Source organism: Pteropus medius, unplaced genomic scaffold (assembly GCF_902729225.1).
Source record: "Pteropus medius unplaced genomic scaffold, Ma_sr-lr_union100, whole genome shotgun sequence".
In the NCBI taxonomy this organism is placed as follows: domain Eukaryota; kingdom Metazoa; phylum Chordata; class Mammalia; order Chiroptera; family Pteropodidae; genus Pteropus; species Pteropus medius.
In genome coordinates, this window is record NW_024349798.1 from 16,393,384 (window position 1) to 16,413,403 (window position 20,020).

The 20,020-nt window shown below is 51.7% G+C and overlaps 1 protein-coding gene, 1 long non-coding RNA gene and 2 other non-coding genes across 6 annotated transcripts in view; 2 read left to right on the forward strand and 2 right to left on the reverse strand.

Moving 5' to 3' along the window:
* The window catches only part of GPRC5B (G protein-coupled receptor class C group 5 member B), a 17,044-nt gene extending 15,253 nt beyond the window's left edge, over positions 1 to 1,791 (reverse strand). Inside the window, exon 1 of the mRNA XM_039885488.1 lies at positions 1,784 to 1,791. The gene's annotated coding sequence lies outside the window, so the exon portion shown is untranslated. The remainder of the gene's footprint in view (positions 1 to 1,783) is intronic.
* A 5,858-nt stretch (positions 1,792 to 7,649) lies between these two features.
* The window catches only part of LOC120620467 (uncharacterized), a 260,449-nt gene continuing 248,078 nt past the window's right edge, over positions 7,650 to 20,020 (forward strand). For 2 of the 3 annotated variants that reach the window (XR_005657883.1, XR_005657881.1), the window contains exons 1-2: positions 7,650 to 7,741; positions 8,316 to 9,037. This is a non-coding gene — a long non-coding RNA (uncharacterized LOC120620467). Of the gene's footprint in view, positions 7,742 to 8,315; positions 9,580 to 20,020 lie in introns of those variants that run through there. The other variant, XR_005657882.1, reaches the window with a different exon arrangement.
* LOC120620598 (5S ribosomal RNA) lies at positions 18,957 to 19,075 on the reverse strand. The gene has a single exon (XR_005657941.1). It is a non-coding gene; the product is annotated as a 5S ribosomal RNA (ribosomal RNA).
* On the forward strand, positions 19,301 to 19,372 carry TRNAA-AGC (transfer RNA alanine (anticodon AGC)). The gene has a single exon. It is a non-coding gene; the product is annotated as a tRNA-Ala (tRNA).

Genomic DNA, 20,020 nt, shown 5'->3' on the forward strand with positions numbered 1-20,020 from the left:
TGTTCAGTTCCTCTAACTTCGTTCTGCCTGGTTCGGTCTGCGCCCCCAAGATCTCCCTGTGGCGGGGACCTCCCATCTTGAGGGGCTCCACTAAAACGTCACTCTCCCCAAACAGTCTTCCCCGTGTACACAAATCCTTGTCACTTTCTTTTACGGCATCCTATTTTACTTTCCTGGCAGCCCTTATCCTAATGGGAAGTTGTATCTTTTTACTGTATATCTATCTACTTGTTTAGTGTTTGCTCACCACCTCCCCAGACCCCTGGAGAGCAGGGCCTTGTCTGTGTCATACACCGCAGTGCCCCGGCCCGGTTCTGTAGCTGGAGCACTTATTTAAACAACAAATTAAGCAATAAAGATCTCGAGCTTCTCTTCCTAACAAGACCGCTGGTCTTGCTGACTTGTGCCCCAAATGGCGAACCCTTCCATCTTCTCCCCTTCTCAGCTCAGCTGACTCCTTTTCAGACTTAGAGCAGGGAACGGATAGCAAACGTCCACTCCGGAGTCTAGAAACAAAACCGGCGGGGTGGAGGGCTTCCAGCCTACAGACGCCGATTTGCATTCAGTTTCCGTGCTTTCCTGTACAGCTTAACTCAAAGTCTGAATCTTCCCAAAGCCCCGAGCCCACCGAGGAAACTTCTGAATCAGAGTTCCGAGGCTGAAGTTCCGAGGCTTTTGTGCCAAGTTCCCCCGCCCCCAACTTCTCTGGTCTTTGCGAGGACCCCCAGTTCGTCCCGGGCGCTGCTCAGGTGCCCCCACCCCACCGCCTCGCGCCTCCATCCTGGCGCAGCTGGGCAGCCAATGTGGCGCGTGGGCCCCAGACACAGACGCTGCTGCCCGCGCCACACTCCAGGGGCCTTTGTCCGCGCTCCAAGGAGCCGCCCCCTTAGCGAACAGGGGACAGTGCGTGTGTGTGGTGAGTGTGTGTGTGTGTCGGGGGGACTGGCTAGACCCGGGTGTGACAAAACAAGGGCCGGGGAATGTCCCCGCGAGCTGCCTTGGGGCCGCCCTCTGTGGCAAGGTCGGGGCCCCCTCCCCGGCTGGTTAAGCAACACCCCCGGACCCAGGCGGGTTGCGGGCAATAGAGATCCTGGGATGGGGATGGGGATCCCCAGGGACAGGAGACGCAGCACTGGGCTGGTCCTCACCTCAGCCTGGCCCAGACACAAACGCCAACCCCCCGCCATTGTAAGCGGCCGCCCCTCATTCGTGCCCCAGCCCCAGGTCTCAGCTCTGCCTCTTTCTGCCCGCAGTGTCCCCACCTTGTCCCGTAGTGCGCAGCCACCGCTGGCGGCGAGCGTGGCCCCCAGCCCCTGCGGCAGGTGCGGCAGCTCGCCCCCAAAGCCTGGCCCTTGTGCCCCGGCCCCCATGGGCTGGCCACGCGGCCCCCGAAATCTGCTGCGGCTCCCGTCACACGACGAGTCCCTCTGCGCGGCCGGACGCCTTTACACTGCTCCCCGCTGCCTGTTACCTGTGGTCGGCTCCAGACCCTCTTCCGAGACCTGGATCTCCAGCCGGTCCGGGGACACAGCCACACTGCCCCCCAGGTCCCCAGCCCTCCTCCCCTCACCCCCGCCCTGCCTCTGCGGCTCCTCTCCCCGCCGCGCCATGGTTCCCCCTCGATCCGGAACCCCCCATCACCCCCAGGCGAGCCCTTGGGAGGTGGAAAAGCACAAAGAAGCCTGAGACCCGCAATCACTTAGGTCACAGCGAGAAAAGGTTCTGGCCAGGATTCTACACACCTGCAGCGTCCTCACTGACGGTCCTGGGGCTCTGCCCTCACCGACCCCCGCATTTACCCACAGCATAAACCTTCACGCTGGCCTTCCGACCCAAGTCTACCGGCATCCCCCGCGGCGCAGCCTGCGGTACCGCCCGCGCGCGCGCGCCTGCCCGCAGGTCCGACCTGCATGTATCAGACTGCTGCCGCTGACAGGCGCCCCTGGCCCGGTACGCCGCTGCTGCAGCCGCCGCAGCTTCCGCCCTCCCGCCCAGGGGCCAGCCCACTGGCCTGGAGCCCCGCCCCCCGGAGCCTCCTGGCCCCACCTTCCCACGAGCCTCGACCCCTTTCTCCCAGCCTCCAGGCTCCATGAACCCCTCCCGAGCCCAGCCTCCGAGCCCCGCCCCCGAGCCTCCTAGCCCGGGTCCCCGCCCCCACTGTGTGGACTGTGGTGCACTGAATCCCGCACCAACTGCGCTCACCCGACCCGGGCAAGGGCCACTGTCCTTGTCCGGAGCTCTGAGGCGACCCCCTCCATGTCCCAAATTTAGGGACCCTCCCCCCACATCCGCAGTGCGCCACAAGCAGTCCAGACGCGCGGGACAAGTCCCCAGGTTGATCCAGTTGCAGGAACGTACACACGGAGGGACAGTCCCACGAGTGTCTCAGTGCAGGGCCTTTGCCCCGCCCAGACAACTCTGCAACGTGGGTTTCTAAACAGTCACTTCCCCCGCCACAGACCAGCACCGGACCCGGGACGCTGTAGGGTCCCGTGGCGCGCGTTCCAGAGTCACCAGAGCCCCTGTACACCACTAGGCACCGACTCGAGGCTTGGCCTCCTCTGCGCAGGTCGGAACGCAGCCTCTCCTGCCTGGGCGCACCCCACTCCCCCCCACCTCCCCATACGTGTCCTTGTGCCTTTGCACACACTAGGTCAACACCCGCGTCCTTGGCCATCCCCGACATACACGTCCACACGGTGCACCCCTCACAAACGTCCACACGCAGGACCCCCCAGCGCCAACGCCACACACGTCGCCCACGTCCACACACGCCCACCCCTCCTCCGGCGGGCGCAGACGCTAAGCGACCCCGGGTCGCCGGCCTTGAGCACCGCAGATGCTCAGGGCACAGCCTGGACGTGCGCCCACCTGGCGGCCTCCGGCCCGGCTGGAAGGCAGGGGCAGGGGGGTCCTCGCGCCTCGGTACTGAGTCGGGTTCCTAGTCCACCCTGCGGTGGGAGATGGGCATTGTCCGTACCGAGCTTGCGGGCTGCGCTCCACCACTCCCCTGGGCCCCTGGGTGACTTTCAGACCTGGTCTCCCCTAACCGCCCTCCCCCTAACCAACCCTAGTTTCTCAGGGTGAGACTCCGCGAATACCTTTTCATTATTTTTTTAAGGAAAAGTACAAAGGAAAGGAATATTTTTTTCCTGTTTTATTTGCCGACGTATCCTCGGCGCCTAGAACGGGGCCTGGCACACCGCCGGCGATCACGAAAGTTTTGCGGCTGCACCACCCCTCGGCGTTCCCGTCAGCCCGCGGAACTGGAAAGTGAGTGAGCCCTGTCACCTGGCGGTATCTAGTGGAACTGACGCCGACATCCTTCTCTTTCTCTGCGGTGGAAACGTGGGCAAGTTCACCTTTCAAAGCCTCGATTTCCTCATACGTAAAAATGGAGATAGTTTTAGGAATACATGCGCGTTGGGGTTGTCGGGAAGATGAAACACAGTACACGTGAAGCTCTTCACGTAGAGACTGGCAAGTGGAAAACTCTTAGTGTCAATACTCTCTTCCCTTTCCTGGCTTATGTTCAGAGGGACCCTGACTGTGATGATCGGTTTAGCTTTGGGGATGATACTTTGGGGAGCAAAGAGTGAACATGAAGGAGGCTACTGAGTGGCAGGGGCATGTCCCCCCCACACAAAGTTCAAGGACCCACGGATAGTCATCATCTCCGTGATACCTTATATAGAACTTACCGTGTGCCAGGTGCTGCTTGAAGTGCTTTCTCTTCTTTTAAAGGATTCAGTCCTCCCAGGAATGCTGTGGGCAGATGCTATTTGGTCACCGCATGTTGCAGATGGAGACACCGAGGGCCAGAGAGGTTGTTAACTGCTGGGCCACAACTGTACAGTTGGCAGAGCTAGGATCCAACTCAGGTTTCTCTCAATCAGCAGCTAAACTGGTCACAGATGAGCTTCATGTCCCTGGAGCCCTCCCCTAGTCCCCAGCCCTGGATGGAACAGCTCTAGAAGGCCAGGGACCTATGTCAGGCTCTCGAATGCTCCATCCACTTCAGGCTCATGAAAAACATGCTTTTCTGGCTCTATTCCTCATGGAAACTAACGAGGCGCTGCCCGTGGCTTCTCACTGACAAATGACATGGTGTGTACTTAGGTTTTGTCCGGCTGTCTGTTTCATGTCTGTCTCCCCAGCTAGACTGTATCCTAGCACAGTCCCCACGAGAACTTTCTACAACAATGGAATGTTCCATATCTGAGCCACTAGCCGCATGTGGCTACTGAATACTTCACATGTGACTAGTATGACTGCGGTACTGAACTTTCGGTTTTACTTACTTTTAGTGAATTTGAATTTAAGTAGCCTCATGGGGCTATTGGCTACCGTGTAGAGAGCATATCTCTAAGCTCAGTGAGAGCAGGAACCGTATCTGGCGTCCATCCTTGTACGTCACAGACAGTGTGGGACGTGCTTCTTCAGGTATCTGTTGACTAAACGGATAATTAAACTCCAGCCTTGCCTTCCTCTTTCAAGTGTGTCTGTTCCGTATGCAAACCCATGAGGAGGATCCTATTTTCTCTGCTGAGTATTTCATCTCCCAAATGAACATGCCACTCGGGATTCTGGAGTCGCCCACGTCCATTTCTGTGGGTCCTCTTGCTTTAACCACACAACTACCCCCAGGGAGGTGTCCGTATCTTGCTGTGACAATATGGAGGCTTGGAAAAGCCGAGTGACTTCTCCAAGGTCTCACGGCTGGTAAGCGGCAAAAGCAAGCCTGGCCCCCATGCTCTTTCTCACTTCGCCCTGCTGCCTCACGGGTGTCTGGGGACACCCGGTTACCCCCACGGAGGGGTGAATACGAATGGTGGGGATTTGGGCACCTCACAGGATGGTAGTTTCGATACTGCTCCGACGGCCTCAGGCCGGGGACCGCCTGCGTATCAGACCCCGACACTTTCCTGGGGGGTGTGCCTGATCCTGCTGCGGTTCACAGGTGGGCGGAAGGAGGGTCCCACTTTTGAAGCTCCAGGTCAGGGGCAGACCGTCTCGCTAGAGTGTGAGAGGTGGTTAGTTAGCGCAGGGCATTGTGGGAGGGCCCCCTAGTTAGTGGAGTCCTGGCAGCCCTTGTTTGGCAAGGCTGAGAGGGGGCTCAGGGTTCTCGGAGAGACTTGACTTTCTCTCTAGAGTGGGAATAGGGGACGCTTCAGGCCAGCAGCCTCTCTGGGTTCCTTCTTGGAGTGAGTGGCCAGGAGTCAGCAAATGTGGGACATGCTATTGCTACTCCTTTATTATCTTGTGCCCGTGACTCAAGATCACTAATTGATCACCACACTCTCTCCCGGCCTTCGGTCTGTAACTGATGCTGCTGCCCGTCATGTCTTAGAAGATTCAGTCACTCTTGCAAAGGGCTCCACGGTTATTCCCAGGGTCCCCAACAGAGTGCCTCATAGGTGCCCACAAGCCAGACTGCAGGTGTCACCTGCAATCACCATGTGGCAGCCACCTGCTCTTCTCTTCCTGCCCTGGCCCCCACAGGCCCTCGTCTCCTTGTCTGTGGTCCAGGAGAAGTAGCTTCATCCTGGCCCTTGTGAGACCATCATGAAGACACTCTCCCAATGCCCCCCAAACATTTAAGTAACAGCACAAAAAAATGGTCTAAATCGTAAGGAATTTTGTTATCCCATGAAGGGGACCAAGGTTTCGCCACCCCAAAATATACCTTTTGGGATATTGATTTTAAGGTGGTTATTAAGGAACAAAATCTTTGACCCTCCCCCTTTACCTGCCTAAAAGAATTTAGACAGAGAGGGCCTGCTCCAGGAAGGGAGGCATCATCACAGGTGACTATGGTTCAACATGAACTAGTGTGTGCTAGACAAAGAGGAACCTAACAAGGCCCATTTCATCAAAGTCCTCTCTGCGTTTCATTGTTAAAGATGACCCAGCAAACGTGTATCCACCAAGCATCTGCTTTTCCATCTCCACGTGAATTGCCTTCCTGCTCTTGGACGTCCCAAACCACAAACCCCCTTGTCCTTAGCTCCGGAATGTCCTATAAACCTCAACTGTGCCATGTCTCCTTGGGTCTCATATTATGGCACCCCCGCGTGTATATCCATAATAAATAAAGTTTGGATGTTTTCTCCTGTAAGTCTCTCTCATGTTAATTTGATTACTAGCCCAGACAGAAGCACTTAGAAGATGGGAGGAAAATTATTATTATTTTTTTACTCTGCCCCCACCAACAGTAGTAAGTTGGGATGTGGGGGTCTGCAAGATCAAAACGCTTTTCACGATAGTACTAAGATCTCATCTGCCCTATTGGCTATTGTCCTCTCGTGAGTGTACAGTGGAATCTTCCAGTGGCTTCAAGACACGTGATATGGCAATGGGCCGAAAGCAGCCCAGATGTGGGATCCAGCTGCCACCTATTAGGCGAGACAGTACAGCGATGTAAAAAAAAAAATAATAAACTCTCACTGTGCTTCTTACTAAGTGTTTTTCTTTGGAAAAGACAGTCACTTCTCATGAGAAGGTTAAGTTAACAGGTAATGAGTTTGTTATGGTTAGATGAATACATATTTAAAAAAATTCCTTGGTTTTAATTTAAAACGTGGTAAATATTGGAGTATAACCCACCTAAACAAAAGCTCTTTGAGGTCATCTAACAATGTGAAGAGTGTAAAGGGGTTCCAAGTTTGAGAACCACAGATCCAGGCACACCTATCTGGAACCAATTCCCTAAAAAGAAGAGCAAACAGTTCTATAGTTTTTACGGTGTGCCAGGCACTATTCTAAACACTGTATATATATGTATATATATGTATATATATATAACTTTTCTGGTCCCCGTGACAATCCTACAAGGTGTATTACACCCCCACTTTATTTAATTTTTTTTCTAGCTTTATTGAGGAACAGCAAATAAAAATTGTCTGTATTTAAGGTGTACAAAGTGGCGACATGATATACGTATACACTGCGAAATGATTACCACGATCAAGCTCATTAACACATCCATCGCCTCACACAGTTACCATTATTGTTATTATTTTTCGTGTGGAAACACTTAAGGTCTAGTCTCAGCAAATTTCAAGGACACACTACAGCATTGTTAACTCTGGTCCCCATGCTGTGCGTTAGAGCCCCAGGACTTATCCATCTTATAACTGAAAGTTCGTCCCCTTTGATGGACATCTCCCCACGTCCCCCAAACCCCAGCCTCTGGCAACCACCATTCTGCTCCGTTCTGCTCCGTTTCTACCGGTTCACAGTTTAGAGTCCACGAGTAAGTGAGATCAGGCCGTATTTTGACTTTCTGAGCATAATGGTCTCGGGGTTTAGCCCTGTGGTCAAAAATGACAGGATTTCCTTCCTTTTTTAAAGGCTGAATAATATTCCATTGTATGCGTATGCCACGTCTTCTTTATCTGATCATCTGTCAACAAACACTTAGGTGGTTTCCAGGTCTCGGCTTCTGTGAGTAACGCTGCAGTGAGCACTGGGGTGCAGATGTCTCCAACCCAGTCTCACAGAATGGGAAGTTGCGGCACAGAGGGAGGAATTATCAGGCAGCCCGCTCGGGGTCCCTGACGTCCAACCCTGAGTCAGGGCTTTGTATGTAAAAGAGGCTTCTCCAGGGTGAGCCTCGTTCCAGCCCCACCCCTGGGGTGGGGCGTGGCCTCCTCCCCTTCCCGCTTCCTCTCCGGCTGTTTCTCGCTGAGAGCTTGGCCCAGTCAACTGTGAAAGATTGTTCCAGACAGGCGAGGCTGAGGTAGGAGCTGTGAGGTGGGGATGGGAGCCTGAGGTGACTTGGGTTACATAAAAGTCCCTCCCCGGGGGACAGGGGACAGTTATGTAAGGGGAGGCAGGCAGGGATGGTGAAGGGAGTCAGGACAAGAGAAGAAATCAGGAACCAGAGGAGGAGGAAGGGAAGCTCAGAGCTGAGGGAAGTGCCCGCTGTCAGTCAGGGCGGCTGCCGTGCGAGAGGACACAACAGGCCAAGGTCGCGGCTTCCTCTGGCCTGTCACGTCCCCGGTGCCCATGCTTTGGGGACTCGAATGTCTCTCTCGGCCCCGTGGGGTACAGACGATTCCAGAAGTTCCCCCAGCATCTTTTTATTGAACACCTTTACCACTTAATTAACTAGAGCCAGTTTCTGTGTCTGGCGAACGAGAGCCGTGAGCTATCGATACAGAGCCTTCTCCTGCCCCGGGACTGGAATGTGTGGGGGTCTGGAAACTTCTGGGCATATATGGCTGGTGCTCCATACGTGCTGGTTCAGTGAATAAAAATCAGTGGATAGTTAAGTATTTTATTGTGATAGGTTTTACTGTCCTACTTTCCAGCGGTTCACCTGGGGGCTGACCTCGAGCTTCACCCACGAGGGACCTGAGCCCCTGGTCCCATCTCCAGCAGCCGCGGCTGCTCCACTTGACAGTCTCCACGGGCGAGAGACTGAAGATTTGTGTCCGCCCAGATCCTGTGTGGAAACCCTGCCCCACAATGTGATGGTGCTGGGGGACGATAGGATCATGAGGGGGCCCCCCACAAAGGGGAGACTGGTACCCTGTTAAAGGGGTCCCACAGGGCTCCCTCTTTCCGCCACATAAGGACACAGTGAGAAGTCAGCAGTTTGCAACCTGGAAGAGGAGCCCAGATAGAACCATGTGAGCTGAGCGCTGAGCATCGTCGTCCCTGCCTCTCTATGGGGAAGCCGCCCTGTTCCCCTGGCTGGCCTGAGGTGGTTCTTCCTGCCAGGACAGGGGTTCCTTTCTCTGCCTGCTCATCAGTCCACGAAGAGCCCAAAGGGACCAGATGGCTACTGTGACTTGAAATTCAATGGGATATTTGCTGTGTCCCCTCTGGGAGCCCGACATCCTGCACAGCCCAGAGTTGGAGCTCACAGGCTGTGGCTGCCCGAGGTCTGTGGGGCTGTGCTCGCTCCAGGCTCCGCCCAACCTGCCTCCCCACGTCCATCTCCCGCCGGCCCCAGAAGCACGTGAGTTTGCATCCCTGGTCTAGATCATGACCGTCATCCAGCCCCACTGTCAAGTTCTCATGCAGAGAGGTGAGCTTGAAGGAGGCTTCTTTCTCCTTTCTCTTGGAAGGCATTTCCTGTGACTCCCACTTGGGGGCGCCACCTCTCTTGGTCCTGTGTCACAGGTTTATTCCGGACATCTTTTTTTTTTTTTAATCCTGACAGTGTCTTTGGCGTGTCTCATGCTTTGGGCTTTGTTGTAAGTTGGTGGGTGGGATCGAGTGGAGAAGTTGTGATGCCTTTGAACCGACAGCCTCTGCACTGCACCCTGGGCCCACAGGCCTGGTGTCTGAGATGCAACACGGGACATGTTCTTAACATCTGTCATCTGAAGAGTAATAACATTATTTACAATGTGTATGCATGTATACATTTTTGTTTATTAATTCGTTCAGTTATCCATTCATTCTTGGTCCTGTGCCGCAAAGAAACGAGGTAATCCTATTAAAAGTATTGAATGACGTTGTAAAGAACACTGTAAACAAACAACTCAGAGCATGCTTGTGGCTAAATTTGCTTGGGGTCTGAGTTGTCCAGGCAGTGTAATAAATTACTACAAAAGGCAGTGGCTTAATACACAGCCACCGATTTGCTCACGGCTCTGTCGTCTGGATGGGGCTTGACTCTCCTCTGCATGGCATTAGCCAGGCTGGCAGGTCCAAAGTGGCCTCTCAAACTCCTAGGCCTCTTTTATGTGAACTATCTCTCCAGCGGGAAGCTGGACTTTAACTGAAGTATTGCAACCACAAACGCCCGCTTTACGCTTTCATTGCCTAGGAACCTGTATGAATTTCTGTGACTGCCACAAACCAGGAGGCTTTAAAACAGCAGAAACGTATTCTCGCCCAGTTCTGGAGCTTAGAAGTTCAAAGTCAAGGTGATGGCAGGGCCACGATCCCTCCGAAGGGGAGAGTCCTTCCTTGCCTTTCTCAAGGCTGGCGGCCCTAGATGTCCTTGATTTGTGGCATCTCTGTCTCTGTCTTCATGTGGCCTTCTTCCTGTGTGCCTGTGTGTCTCTCAGTGTCCCCTCCTTGTGTGGTAAGGACACCAGTCATTGGGTTTAAGGCCCACCTTCATCCAGGAGGACTTCATTTTAACTAATTATGTCTGTAAAGACGATATTTTCAAATGAGATCAGATGAGCTTTAGCGTCATCTTGCCTAAGCCACCGATCCATTCACTCACTTAATAAATAAACGTCATGTGGGCCAGGCACTGTCCTAAGTGCTGGGGACACAGCAGCGAGCAAGACAGACAAAGATCTCTGTCTTGTTAGAGAGATGATGAGCAAAGACGTGTGGTCTAAGGCACTAAAACAGTCCCCTAGATGGAGACGAACACCATGTGCAGGGGGGTGGGGCAAGCTGGCACTGCCAGCTTTAAAGGGAGGTGAGAAAGGACACAGGTGAGCCAAGGCTTGGAGGGAGGAGAACAGCCTCTGCACTTCCCAGTATGCCATGTCTCGCTCAGTCCTCTAGGCCTTGTTGAATTTTTGCCTTTCCTCCAGGGACCACTGTGCCTTCCTCTCCATCTTTTGAATCCCATAGCCTCTGAGCCCCTGGAGGCGGCCTGCAGTTCACCAGGGTAGCCACAGGGGGGCAGTGCTTACTGCAGATTGGGCTCCTCACTCAGCTCCGGGGAGCTCCGGTTGTAAGTGGTCAACGCAAATCTGTTTCTCTTCGTCTTTCAAAGGGCGGCAACTTTTGGCTCCGAGGCGCAGGTTTCTTTGAATGATTTTATGGCTCTTTGCTTCTCCACCTCTGCCTCTCGAGGATGAGGAGAGCATGCTGGGGGGAGAGGGGCCGTTCATGGCGTGAGTGGAGGATGGGACTCTCCCTGGGGGCTGTCGAGATGACCACAGATGTAGGGTTTGGGCTGGGATGAGGAACTTCGGCTCAGAGAAGGAGAGTGAGTGACCCAAGGTCACACAGCTGAGTGGTGTCAGAACTGCACCTTCTGATCCCTAGACCAGTTATTGTGGCCCTCTGCCTGCTTCCCCAGGCCTGAGATGCAGATGGAGTCAGGGGCGGGGGTGGGAGCGGGGGCGGGGGGAGGGGCGGGATGAGCACTGAATTGGGAGTCCAGAGATGTGAGCTTCACACCCAGCTTTTGAGAAATGGGATCAGAAAGGGGGACTGTTACTCTTGGGGTAGACTTTTAAGATCCAGTTTTCTTATCTGTAAAATGGGAATAAGTAATTGAGCGGAACCCACCTGTAGAAACCGAAGGTGGGGTGAGACCTGGATTCTGACCCCTCGATGCCGACGTTGGGAGAACTTTTAAAATGACTCCACCTTTGGGGAATCAGGTACAGCTGGTCTTAGAGCCCACTTCCCAGCTGTGTGATCTTAACTTCCCTGGGCCTCCTTTCTTTCCTCTAGAAAAACGGGTTTAATAATATTAGAGATTAAATGAGATAATATAGGTAAAGAGCTTGGCCCAGTCCTTGTTCACTACATATTAATACAGGGTCGGGGTCTGGGGATGGGTAGCTAAGGTCAGAATGGAGCTGGGGAGGCTCGCGTAGAGTGAGGTTAGCAGCTCGAGAACACCCAGTCATTTCCCTGGGTGGGTGACAGAAGGCTGAGGATCCAGACTTTAGACTAGAAGTAAAGATACAGTAAACCCCCCAGCAGCTGCTATTTCTTGAGCACGTGTGTTATTTCTCACAGTCATCCAAGAAGGGGGCACTATCGTCCAACCCATTTTATAGCAGTGGTGACTGTGACTGAGTAACTTGCCTAGATGTGCACAGCCAATACATAGCAGAGCCTGAACTGTAGGATGTCAAAACCATGGCGCTCCGTCACTGTACTGTCATGTGTTCCGGCTTCCTAATATTTGGTTACTCTTGGGATGATAAAATCTCCAGGGACTCATTGTGTCAAGTAGAATCCGATGACCATCTCTCACAGGTAGTCTCCAATTCTTCTAAAAAAAAAAAAAAAAAAAAAACCCAAACAATGCAAGAATCATAAACTGGTTCCTGGAGAGAAGTAAACCAACCTTAAAAAAAGAGATGAACCGTTTACGATTTTATTTATTTTTTACCTTTTTACTCTGATAATTTTCATAATCACATACAGTACGTATATGTGTAGTATATCTCCTGCTCAGCTTTAATGGTTATCAACATTTGCCATTTTGTCTTACTCATTTCTCAAGAGGGGTTTTTCGACATTTTACTTTAAAAAATCATGTTTAACCCACTGCAGTTTTTCCTCCATGCAAATTTCTCCCTGGCTTTATTGAGATATAATTCGCATATAACGTTGTATAAATTTAAGGTGTACAATGTAATGATTTGAGATATATATATATATATATATATATATATACTGCAAAATGGTCACAATAAGATTAGTTAATACATCCATCACCTGCACAGTTAAAATTGTGTGTGTGTGTGTGTGTGTGTGTGTGTGTGTGGTGAGAACTTTAAAAATCTATTCTCTTAGCAGCTTTCAAATATACAATACAGTATTGGTAGCTACGGTCAAGGAAGAGTGTACTTTGGTTGAAAAACAGCCAGAGTTGCTCCCTCTCTATTTCGGGAACTCGTCTCACTGATGGCGGCTTGCTCGGTGGTGTTTGAGGGACCATCGGCAGGTTCATGTCCGTCAGTGTTTGTGGCTGATGCTTTTACGGTGGTTTAAAGTTGAGCTATAAGCATCCGGCTGCTTTATCCTGATGTCTTCTGGGTAGTGGTGTATGAGCATCGCATGTTGAAATCTCTATTATTTTTTACTGTGAGTGTTTCTTATTTTTTTCCTTTACATTACAGTCAGGTCATTCTATTGATGTGACCAAGAGTTATATATCTAAGTACCCTTGAATTTCCCTTCAGGGGAGTAATGGGGGGTGGAGGGGGTGGCTATGGGGTAAGAGACCATTGATGTCTGTCCCCCACTGATGGTGGGTTCCAGGGTCTCAGCAAAGGTCCCAGGGCCCCAGGGTGGCTCAGAAAGAGCAAAGCTTCTGAAGATTGAGTGTGAGCTTAGCTGGGAGAGAGGTGAGGATGTGTGAGGTGGAGGTTTTCCAGAGTGTTTTCGGTGTGTACATGGATGTGTGTATGTGCATGTACATGGGGCACACACGCATGTGTGGTATGTGTACGTGTACAGGAATGTATATGTGCACAATACATGTGGGATACACGTGTGGCATGCGCACGTGCATGCACACAGGCACACACGTCGGTGTGATCTGCACATGTGCACATATATGCACACACATGCGGATACATGCATATGCGTGCGTGGCACACACATATGTGACATGTATATGCACATACGACATACACGTGTGTTGTGTGTGCACGTGCATGCACACTCACACACACAACACAATGTGTGCTATGCGTATGCGTGTGCACGTGTGACACACGTGTGGTATATGCACGCACATGTGCATGAGACACACGTGGGTGGTATGTGTGAATGTGGCATGATGCACGTGTGGTACATGCATGCACATGTGACACGCACGTGTGCTATGTGTGCGCATCTACACGGTTGACCCTAGAGCAATACGGGTTTGGACCGCGGAGTCTGCATACTCACGGGTTTTCCTGGTAGGTCCAGCGCCGTGCATCCCGAGCCTCACATCCTGGGCCCCACGCGGTTCCCGGCGAGGGTCGGGGATGCGGGTCCCGATGGGCCGTGGCCCTGGGACCCTCCGGGCCGCCAGCCCCGCGCTGCTCCAGGGTCTGTGGTACCTGAGCTTGCATGTTCCGTCTCGGATGGGGGTGTTGTCCAGATAAGCGGGAGATGAAGATATAGCAGTGGTTTGGGTGCAAAAGCAACGTTTCGCTTCAAGAGGGCCGTCCAGGCCTCGGGCGGCCTGGGCAAGGGGGACGCACTGCGGGGCCCCCGGGTGGCGGGTCCCGACGCTGGCGCCTCCGGCTTCCCAGGCCCATGGGGGCCTCAGGAGAGGACCTTGGACTTGGCCGAGGCTGTGGGGCCCGGCGGCCGTTTCGGCGGGCGAGTCAGGGGCGTGTGTTACCGAGGGACGTCTCCAGGCCGCATTCCAGCCTTAGAGCCGGAATCCGGGGCTGGGAGGGCGTCTAGGGATGACAAGCGCCCTCCTCCAGTGATTCTTATCATCCTGCCATTCAGGGGACACCGAACCTTATAGTGGGGGCTCTGAAACCCGAGTGAGTGAGCATCAGAATCTGCCAGAGGACCGTTGAAATCAGAGCGTGCTGAATCCCAGCCCCGCAGGGCGCTGACCCCATGGGTTGCAGAAGAACAGCAGGAGAATTTGCATTCCTAACAAGTGCCCAGTGTCGCTGATGCGGTGGGTCCCCGGCCCCACTCTGAGAAGCACTGGCTTGGAGCAGGGTCTCCAGCCCAGGCCGCACAGCAGAATCTTCTGGAAGCTTAAAAGATCCCAGTAACCTGGCACATATGGGCTCCAATATAGCAGAATCTCTGGGGGGCGGGGAGGGGAGTAGATCCACGCATTAAAAACCAAACCAAACCAAACCTCCTAACCTTTTCTAGGTGAGTCCAGTACGTAGCTGGGGCTGAGAACTGTTGTCTGAGCTGATTGTCAGAAATGCAGTGTCTTCAGGGCCACCCTCCGCGCCCCCACCCTATGGTATCTGGGCATTTATATATTGAAATCCCTGTTATTTTTATTATAGATCTTTCTTTCTTTCTTTTTTATTTATATTACAGTCAAGTCATTACATTGATTTAACAAGAAGATCACATATGTCGGTATCCTAGAATTTTCCTTCAGGGGAGTAAATGGAGGATTAGAACCTGTTTTATTATTTTTTTAAAAAATAAAGCTACGAGGTTTGAAAGGTTGTGACCCCTCAGCTTGGAAGTATCTCCTGGAGATGGGCCCCCTGAGTCCTGCACGAGATCGAGAGTCACTCTCTGGCCACGGGGTTGCTGCCAGCCCCCGAACTTCAGTGGCTGGGGGAGATGCCATGGAGATGACCCAGGTCATCGACTACTACAATGGATGATGGCACCAAGTCCCCCCTGCAAGCCGGAACGTTCAGATAGAGCATCTCCTAATGCCCGGTGTAACCGTGAAACAGGGCAATTATTAGCCCCATTCGACGGATGGGGAAACTGAGGCTCAGCCATGAAGCGACTCACTTGAGGCCCCTCTGTTGGTAAGTGGCAGAGCCAGGATCCGAAGCCCAGAATCTCAAGCTTTAAAGTCCTTGTCTTTTGTGCCTGACCGTGTTGCCTGTTGCCGGTTGGTCTTCTTTGGGCAGGGGGTGGGATGGCCATTGGGGAGACTTGCAGGAGAAATATAGATTCTATATCAATGAAGATATAGCTGTGCATTTAGGCCAATTATTTGTGGAATGTATACGATTAGCAAGATTCATGAGCCCAGCCGTCTTGCCGCCTCCTTCTGGGACTGGCTCGTTAGTGTCGAGGGCCAGGAGGCCTCATTCGGGCGGCTGTAATTAACTCGCTGACTGCTGAGGCTTTCTCCGCCACAGTCGCTCCCGAAGGCCAGAAAGCATTGCTTACGGCAGCTCCTAGGTGGTGCTGCTCTGGGTCCCAGGCCTGCAAGGGAGCCGGCCCCGGGTCCAGGGTGGTCAGCAAAAATGAAGATTATTGGCATTTTCCAATCATCGGCTTGGCTCGGGCACTTAGCGTGTCCCTGTCCAGCCTGGCATCACTTCTAGAAGCTTCATCACTGGGGACTGAAGGAAGGCACGCAGCTAGGGAGCACAGTGGGGTTTGGGTTTGTGTCCACATGAGCTGCTCACAACGTGGTCATCGAGGCTTTGGGTCAGACAGCCTTGAGGTTAAACCCCACTCTGCTACTCTCTCTAAAAAAAAAAAAGGAAAAAAAATATAATTCATTGATCATAAAATTCACGATATTAAAGCATATAATTCGGTGGGTTTTAGTATATTCATTGAGTTGTGCAACCATCATCACTAGCTAATTCCAGAATATTTTTATCGCCCCCCCACAAAGAGACCCCGTCTCCTTCGCAGCCAGTCACTCCCCGTTCCCTGCTGATCCCCAGCCCTCGGCAGCCACCGATCTGCCGTCTGTCTGGGTGGGCTCGCCTGTTGGTTTGAGGCCTTCTGTGCCTGGCTTCTTTTACTGGGCGAGCTGTTCTCGAGCTGCACCCTGCCGGAGCAGGGGTCCGTGCTTCCTTTTCGTGGCTCAGTACCATTTCCTTGCGTGGATATGTTTTGTTTATCCGTCATCTGTTGACGGACATTCGGATTTTTCCCACTTTTCGACTGTAGTGACTAGTGCTGCTGTGAACCCTCGTGTCTGCGTTTTTCTGGCATGTACCTGGAAGTGGAGTCGCGGGCTCGTATGTCAACTCCGTAGTTAACTTTTTGAGGAACTGTCAGACTATTGTCCATAACGTCGACTCTGTTCCTTTTTTGGAGAGGTGACCTCAGCTCTCTGAGCCTCGGTCCCCTCCTGCGTCAAATGGGAACCATTCGAAGTGCCAGCCTCCTTGGGTCACGGTGCTGACGGAGTAAAATTTTGGAAGCCAAGTCCCCCAGCAGTGCCTGGCGCCACGCCGAGCACTTCGTAAATGTTGGCTCTTATTATTATTTACCTCCATATTTACTTATTTATGAAAAGAGTGCGGCCCCAACATATCTACAACCCTCACCGGGAAGAGGAACAATAAAAACAGGCTTTGAAAATCGATGGGGATGTAAATGGCGGTGGCTCCCGGCGTCGAAGTGTGGGTTTCGTTCAGGTTCAGCGCGATAAGCATTTCTGCACCGATGCTGAGTGGACTCACAGACTGTGTGGGGCTCTGGCCAGGTGCTTGGGGGGTGGGGTCTGTCAGCAACCTGGGGTGGCACTTCCCACCCTGGCGCCCTCATTTCTAGCTTGCCATTGCGGTGGGAATCGGAAGGTTGGGTTTTTCTATGGCTGGTGACGTGCGGGGAAGGAGTCTGGAAGAAATTCTGGCAAGCCGGCCACTGTCCTTGGCAATAGTGACAGCTACCATGTTTCGAGCACTACTATGTGCCAGGCGATTTGCTCAGAGCTGGGGATGAGACCTTGCCTGTTGACTATGTCACAATCGTGTGCGTCTTTTTGATAAGGAATGTGCTTAATAAATACTCATGTGCGCTAAGACGTGTTAGGTGTCGTGCTAACTCCCTTACCCGCGTTAGCTCACTTAATTCACATACTAAAACTGTGGGTCGTTCCCATATAATTCCCGTTTGGCAGGCGGGGAGACGGAGGCTCAGATGAGTGAGAAGACGTTCCCAAGGCTCTCAGCGAGTGAGAAGTGAGGTTGGAACAGAAATGCGGGTCTGTTAGACGCCGGGGCTTTGCCCAGAGTGGAAGGCAGGCCTCTGGGTTCGCTGATGTGCACAAGGGGGCTGGGTCTCCTCCATCTTCTGGTTCCTTCTCCTCCCGTTCGCTGTCCTCCAGCCACCCTGGCCCCCTGTCAGTTCTGAGAACACACCGACCCTTTCTCTTCTTGGAGCCTCCGTACTTACTGCCCCCTGTGCCCAGAACGCGATCCCGCAACTCTTAACACTTAATTAACTCCTGTTATTCTCCCGGTCCACAGCACAGGCTGCTCTTTGCCTCTCCATAACAATGTCTCGCTTTTTGGTAACAACAAAGGCGACACCTTAGACACTACATTTCCCAGCCTCTCTTGAAGCACAGTGTGTTCGTGTGACCGATTTCTGGCCAATGACACAGGAGTAGAATACTCTGTAAGACACAGTCAGCTCCTTAAATGGGTAGGGCTGTGTTCCTTTATTTCTCCGTCCTTGCCCTGTCCTGTCATTGATGATGAAGACGTGGTGGCTGGAGCGCTAGCAATCATTTTGGACCATGAGGCAACCTCGAGAAGGAAAGCCACATGCTAAGGAATACGGAGTAGAAAGACAGAAGGAGGCTGGGATCCTGAAAGCTGGTGGAGCTGCCAAATCAGTCCAAGGCTGCCTACTTCCGATCTCTCGCGGAATGAGAGAAAAAGGAAACTCTTGTTAAAGCTACGAAGTGGGATCTCTATTACTCGCAACTCAATAAAATTCCTAACTAATATAATTTCCTGGTTCAAGTATTACTTTCTCGGCATGGCTTATGTGAAACTCACAATAGTCATTGATGATGCAGACGTGGTGGCTGGAGAGCTAGCAATCATTTTGGACCGTGAGGCAACCTCGAGAAGGGAAGCCACATGCTAAGGAATGCGGAGTAGAAAGACAGAAGGAGGCTGTCTTTTTGTCCCCTCCTTTCGTTCTCTTAATAATACCTGGTTCTTTTCCTTCATTGTGCTCATGGCAATGAAAAGAAATACATACTGCTTCATTTAGTTTATCTTTTCCACCGGGTTATGGGACATCTGGGCAGGGCCGCTGGGTTTCTAGTTAGGTAGGTTGTGCAGTGCACAAAGCGGGGGGCAGCAGTTAAATAGTCTGTGTGAATGGCCGGTCCAGAAACTGTGTAGCCACAGCCTGTGTGACTGTACACGGCAGCCTCGTCCACAAGGTCAGGAGGGACCTTGACCGTGAGGTTTATCAGTGTTCTCTTGGCACTTAGCATAGTGTCTGGACGATGGTCAGCTCTCAGCCAATATTGGTTGCAAGGTGAACGGATGAACAAAAGTGATGGATGCCCCGAGCTGGGTACTGAGGGCACAGAGATGGACGAGAGATGGGAATGAGGGCCAGTGCTCTCACCCAGGGAAGAATGAAGGGTTCTGGGGCTCAGAGGGAGGAAGCCCCATGGCTTGGGGGAGCTGGGGCTTTGTGGACGAAGGAAACCCTTCTCTTATTGGGTCTCAGTTTCCCACCTATAACGTGGGGACATTATTGTAGAAAAGTGGTTTTGTTTAACCTTTATTTTAATTAATTAATTAATCAATTAAATTAATTATTTGTAGGCGAGGAACCCTTGGTTGACTTCACAGATTGCAAGGACCTTGTCAGCTTACAATCCCTTATTTTTTTATTTTTTACGCCTATAGCACCTGGTCTTCCGAGGTGGTCTCCCATCCAAGTACTAACCAGGTCCCACCCTGCTTAGCTTCTGAGATCGGACGGGATCAGGCACGTTCAAGGTGGCATGGCCGTAGACTAAACTTTATTTTATATCTTTGTTTTAAGTAAGCAGTGCTTTCATGGTTAAAGACTCAAATAATACAAAAACCACAGGGAGAAAAGTAAATTTCCTTTTTCTCCTAAATCCCAGGGCCTCCCCACTCCAAAAAGAGGAAATCAACTCCCACGGTAACCAGTTTTTTTAAGAGTAGATTTCTCTTATTTCCTGAGGTTAGTTTAGAAAATCAGCCTTGCACAAGGTGGGGATGTAGCTCAGTGGTAGAGCGCATGCTTAGCATGTATGAGGTCCTGGGTTCGATCCCCAGCATCTCCATTTCGTTGTGTCCCTGCCAGGGAAGCATTTTCTTCAGGTGCTGGCCACACCCCATTCCTGTACAATCTGAAAGTTAATCATCTTGCTTCTAATACCTACATTTTCTTGCTTCCAGTGCTTATACGTTGCTCCAGTTATGCTTTTAACCCTTCCGTTTTATTTTTTTACTGAGGAATAATTGACATATAACATTATATTAGTTTGAGGTCTACGTCGAAATCGTTTGATATTTGTACATCTTGCAAAATGATCACCACTATAAGTCTGTTCGACACTGATCACCACACGTAGCTCCGAATCTTTTTCTTGTGATGAGCTCTTAAGATTCATTCTTTTAGTGACTTTTAAGTATACAATACAGTATTATTAGCCGTTGTTACCATGCTGTACATGGCATCTCCATTTTTTTTTTTAGATTCCATATTTAATTGAAATCATATGGTTTCTGTCTTTCTCTGTCTGACTTATTTCACTTAGCATAATGCCCTCCATGTCCAGCCATTTTGCAAATGGCAAGATGTCTTTTTTTATGGCTGAATCATGCTCCATTGTATATATGGACCACATCTTCTTTACCCAGTCATCCATTGATTGATATTTAGGTGGCTTCTGTATCTTGGCTATTGTAAATGATGCTGCAGTGAACAC